We start from the raw sequence: 6,220 nt of genomic DNA, 5'->3' as shown, positions 1-6,220 counted from the left end.
GAGTGGTTGGTAATGCCTTTTGGTTTAACTAATGCACCTAGCACGTGGTGATCATGTCGGCTTGAATCGATTGCAACTCGAAGCTATACAACAGACTTTGGCACAACAAATCGAACGACTTGCCGAACGATTTGAGGATAGGTTTGCACAGCTAGAGATTGGTAGAGCCGCCCCACCACAAGCTCAACGTCATAGACAAAGAGATGAGCAATACGTGGAAGAAGTAGAAATCAATTCTGATGAGGATCCCATTCCCGCGCCAAGACAACGACGACATGCAAGACAAGCAAGGGATCGTTTGGATGATGACCTTGGTAACATCCTCATGGATATTCCTTCTTTCAATGGAAGGAATGATGTTGAAGCTTATCTTGAATGGGAACGAAAGGTGGGGATGGTGTTTGAATGCCATCAATACTCCGAAAGAAAGAAGGTAAAGCTTGCATCGGCTAAATTCGAAAATTATGCACTAATATGGTGGGATCAGATGGTTGAGACTAGGAGGCGCATGGAGGAACTTCCAATCAACACATGGGAAGCTATGACGCAAGTGATGAGGCGACGTTTTGTGCCTTCATACTACCATCGAGAAGTTTGTCGGAAACTGCGACAATTGACACAAGGGAGTCGTAGCGTCGAAGAATATTATAAGGAGATGGAGATACTAAAGATTCGTGCTCATATTGACGAGGGTCAAGAAGCTGCCACAGAACGGTTTCTTGGGGGATTGAACCAAGAAATTCAAAACCGTGTTGAAACACATCACTACGAGGGGTTGGAAGATCTCTTGCATCTTTCCATCAAAGTCGAGCGGCAACTCAAGGGGAAGGGTAAAATACCGCAACGATCCGGTTCGACATCATACTCCCAGTCAAATCATTGGAAGCAAGAGAAGCCGAATACTACTTCCAAATCCGAGCCCAAATCGGAATCGCTAAAACCCAAGGCACAAGGTACTGGCAATACCTCTCAAACACGTAACCGTGATATCACATGCTTTCGATGTCTGGGCAGGGGTCATTATGCTAGAGATTGCGCAAACAAACGCGTGATGGTTATGCGAAATGGAGAGTATGAAACTGAATCCGAAAGTGGAGATGGACAAGAGAATAGTCATGAGTTTTCTTCGGACTCAGATGACTATGAGGAGCAGCCCGCTCCTAGGGGTGATCTGTTGGTTGCAAGGCGTGTCTTGAATTTGCAAACCAAAGTGGAGGCTATCGAGCAACGAGAGGATATCTTTTACACTCGCGGGTTTATTCAGGAGAAGCTTTGTAGTGTGATAATTGATGGAGGAAGTTGTACCAATGTAGCAAGTGAGTCTATGGTTACAAAATTGGGATTGCTTACCACTCGGCATCCTAAGCCATACAAGCTGCAATGGTTGAACGATAGCGGAGAAACAAAGGTATATCGGCAAGTGAAGGTACCTTTCTCTATTGGTGACTATGATGATGAAGTTTTATGCGATGTAGTACCCATGCAAGCAGGACATTTGCTACTTGGACGTCCATGGCAGTTTGATAGACGAGCCAAACATGACGGTTACACCAACCGATATTCATTTGAAAACAAGGGCAAGAGGATTCGATTGTTGCCTCTCACACCGAAAGAGGTATACGAAGATCAAGTTACACTACTCAAAAGAGAAAAAGCGTTGAATACGAGTGACCATGAGGTAGATCACTTAAAACTTGGTGAGGTCTTGAGAAAACCCCAGAAAAAAGCCTGTGAGAGAAATCCCGAGAGGACAAACATTCTTCTTTTCACGAGAGCTAGAGAGATTAAGAAAGCTATGCTTTCGAACCGGCCGATGATTTTACTCATGTATAAGGAGGCCTTATTTGCTAATGAACTAATCTCTTCTTTGCCTAGTGGTGTTTGTAAGTTGTTACAGGATTACGAGGATGTCTTTCCGGAAGAGATCCCGAATGGTCTACCACCCTTGCGAGGAATTGAGCACCAGATTGACTTCGTACCCGGTGCTAGTCTTCCAAACAAACCAGCGTATCGTACTAACCCAGATGAAACAAAGGAGCTTCAACGACAAGTGACTGAACTCCTGGAGAAAGGTTATGTTCGGGAGAGCATGTCGCCATGTGCCGTACCGGTAATTCTAGTTCCAAAGAAAGATGGAACGTGGCGCATGTGTGTTGATTGTCGAGCAATCAATAACATAACGGTGAAGTATCGACACCCTATACCTCGTCTTGATGATATGCTAGATGAATTGTATGGTTCTACTGTGTTTTCAAAGATAGATTTGAAGAGTGGATACCATCAAATTCGTATGCAAGAGGGTGATGAATGGAAGACAGCGTTCAAAACGAAGCTAGGACTCTACGAGTGGTTGGTAATGCCTTTTGGTTTAACTAACGCACCTAGCACTTTCATGCGGCTTATGAATCATGTTCTCAGAAATCTCATTGGAAAATTCGTTGTTGTTTACTTTGACGATATCTTAGTTTACAGAAAGAGTTTAGGAGAACATGTTGAATATCTACGTTGTGTTCTTGACATATTGCGAGGCGAGAAATTATACGCTAACCTTAAGAAATGCACCTTTTGCACTGATAAGGTTGTTTTCCTAGGATTTGTTGTCAGTTCGCAGGGTATACATGTAGATGAGGAAAAGATAGAAGCCATCAAGAGTTGGCCGACTCCTAAGTCCGCCAGTGAGGTTCGAAGTTTTCATGGCTTGGCAGGATTTTATCGGCGTTTTGTCAAAGACTTCAGCACCATAGCTGCCCCATTAACGGAAGTGATTAAAAAGGATAACAAGTTTCGTTGGGGAGAAGCGCAAGAGAAGGCATTCCAAACATTAAAAGGGAAGTTGATCGACTCTCCACTCTTGACTTTACCTAATTTCGAGAAAACATTTGAGATCGAATGTGATGCTTCTGGTGTAGGAATTGGTGCGGTGCTGATGCAAGAAGGGAGGCCAGTCGCATACTTCAGCGAAAAGTTGAGCGGAGCTCAATTGAATTATTCGACGTATGACAAAGAGATGTATGCAGTGGTGAGGGCTCTGCAAACGTGGCAACACTACTTGTGGTCGAAGGAGTTCGTGATTCACACCGATCATGAATCGCTCAAGTACCTAAAGGGACAACACGTTGAGTCGAAGACACGCCAAGTGGGTAGAATTCATTGAAATGTTTCCTTATGTTATCCGACATAAGCAAGGTAAGGAAAATATTGTGGCTGATGCATTGTCTAGATGATACACGTTGTTAACTTCTTTGGATGCGAGAATGCTAGGGTTTGAACATATTAAGGAGTTGTACGAATCTGATCAGGAATTCCAAGATGTGTTCAAGGCATGTGAAAAGGTTGCAAGTGGAAAATATTATCGGTTCGAAGGATATTTATTCCATGAGAACAAACTTTGTGTGCCTAACTGTTCTATGCGAGATTTGCTTGTTCAAGAGGCTCATGGAGGCGGTCTCATGGGACATTTTGGAGTGGCCAAGACCTTGTCAACTTTGCAGGAACACTTCTATTGGCCAAATATGAAGAGAGATGTTGAACGGGTGTGTGGAAGATGCATGAAGTGCAAGAAGGCGAAATCCAAGGTACAACCCAATGGTATGTATACGCCTTTACCGATTCCCAGTGCACCATGGATTGATATTTCAATGGATTTCATTGTTGGGTTGCCTAGAACCAGGACAGGGAAGGATTCTGTGTTTGTTGTGGTTGATAGGTTTTCGAAAATGGCACATTTCATACCTTGTCATAAAACCGATGATGCATCCCATATTGCTGATTTGTTCTTTCGAGAAGTTGGTCGGTTGCATGGCATGCCCAGGACGATTGTTTCGGATAGAGATACTAAGTTCCTAAGTTACTTTTGGAAGACTCTATGGGGAAGATTAGGGACTAAGCTACTCTTTTCGACGACTTGTCATCCACAAACCGATGGACAAACGGAAGTGGTGAATAGGACTCTTTCTACGTTGTTGCGTGCTTTAATTAAAAAGAACCTTAAAACGTGGGAAGACTGTCTACCGCATGTTGAGTTTGCATATAATCGATCTGTGCATAGTGCTACGCGTTACTCGCCTTTTGAAATCGTTTACGGTTTTAATCCACTAACACCATTGGATCTTTCGCCATTGCCGATGAGCGAAATGACTAACCTTGACGGAAAGAACAAGGCTGAGTTTGTAAAACAGATTCATGAAGCAGCCCGCAAGAATATTGAGCGACGCATGGAGCAATACGCTAAGCAAGCAAACAAAGGGCGCAAGGAAGTTACGTTCGAGCCAGGAGACATGGTGTGGATTCATATGCGCACGGAGTAATACGCTAAGCAAGCAAACAAAGGGCGCAAGGAAGTTACGTTCGAGCCAGGAGACATGGTGGGGATTCATATGCGCAAGGAAAGGTTTTCAAATCAGAGGAAGAGACTAACCTTGACGGAAAGAACAAGGCTGAGTTTGTAAAACAGATTCATGAAGCGGCCCGGAAGAATATTGAGCGACGCACGGAGTAATACGCTAAGCAAGCAAACAAAGGGCGCAAGGAAGTTACGTTCGAGCCAGGAGACATGGTGGGGATTCATATGCCAATACGCTAAGCAAGCAAACAAAGGGCGCAAGGAAGTTACGTTCGAGCCAGGAGACATGGTGTGGATTCATATGCGCAAGGAAAGGTTTCCAAATCAGAGGAAGAGCAAGCTTATGCCGAGGGGAGATGGACCATTCAAAGTTCTCGAACGAATCAACAACAATGCCTATAAGATTGAACTTCCAGGTGAGTACACATTAGCTCTACGTTTAATGTTGCTGACTTAGCTCGTTTTGATGCAGATGATAATTCGGATTTGAGGGCAAATCTCTTTCAAGAGGAAGGGAATGATGAGGACATCGGGAAGCACGGGAGAGACGACAAGAGAACGGGAGCTGGAGATTCTCAAGCGGATCGAAAGGAGCTCTTGGAACAGAAATTGAAGAGTGACGGTCCCATAACTCGCGCCAAGGCAAAGAGGTTGAAGGAAACATTTGGTTAGAGAACCTTTGAAGCGAGCGAAGACGCCACAAACACCTGGTGGTAAAAGTGTTTGATAAGTCAAAAGAACACTACCTCAAACCTTACGAAGTTTAGAGTTAGTACTCAAGAACATAAGAAGAAACCTCTCAATTCAATAATCTGAGTTTTACATGATAGATGCCCTCTTTTTATAAGGAAAGGAAACATTGAAAAACTAAGAAAAATAAAAGAGTTTGCTGAAAATAAAGAAGACTAAAAACAAGGCAATTATAGTTCCAATGTAGTAAAAAAAATGACCACATTTATTGCACAAAGACCAGAATTCGTAGCTCCTCTTCTTCCATGTTTTCCAAGCACTCTTTTGGGCTCATTTTGCTTCATTTGGGCTGATTTGGGCCTCAAGAATGTTAACCAAGGGGTGGGCTTGAGTTTGGGCTGATTCCACTTGATTTTGAAGCCCAAACTCTTCTTGAAGTAGCATTGTAAATGTTTCCTTCAACCTCTTTGCCTTGGCGCGAGTTATGGGACCGTCACTCTTCAATTTCTGTTCCAAGAGCTCCTTTCGATCCGCTTGAGAATCTCCAGCTCCCGTTCTCTGTTCGTCTCTCCCGTGCTTCCCGATGTCCTCATCATTCCCTTCCTCTTGAAAGGGATTTGCCCTCAAATCCGAATTATCATCTGCATCAAAACGAGCTAAGTCAGCAACATTAAACGTAGAGCTAACATTGATCTAGTCCCTACATATCGATAAAAATCGGCATCCATCTCTCGACGAATAAACCGATGATCTAAAAATCAATCCAAATTAATATCCATCGTCCGGTATATGATCTGATTATTCAGAAGTCGACTCGAATCGCTAGCTATCGGCATATGGTCAACAATTCAAACCAAATAACGAGTCATGCCCGATGAGTTTATCTATTGTTGGTTGATTCTATTGTTAACTTCATAACTTTCACAAATGTGTCCAAATAATTCTTTCTTTATGTCATTAGAAAGCGCTGAAATTTATGAGCATTTTTAGCCAACACATAGATCGAGTCCTTATATACCGACAAAATGGGCATCCATCTCTCGACAGATAATCCGATGATCTGAAAATCAACTCAAACTAATATCCATAGTCCACTAAGAGATCTGATGACTCAGAAGTTGACTCGAATCGCTAGCCATCGGCATATGGTCAACAATTTGAACCAAATAACGAGTCATGCCCGATGAG

Source organism: Tarenaya hassleriana, unplaced genomic scaffold (assembly GCF_000463585.1).
Source record: "Tarenaya hassleriana unplaced genomic scaffold, ASM46358v1 Cleome3, whole genome shotgun sequence".
NCBI classification, from domain to species: domain Eukaryota; kingdom Viridiplantae; phylum Streptophyta; class Magnoliopsida; order Brassicales; family Cleomaceae; genus Tarenaya; species Tarenaya hassleriana.
Note: the sequence above shows the minus strand (reverse complement) of the source record.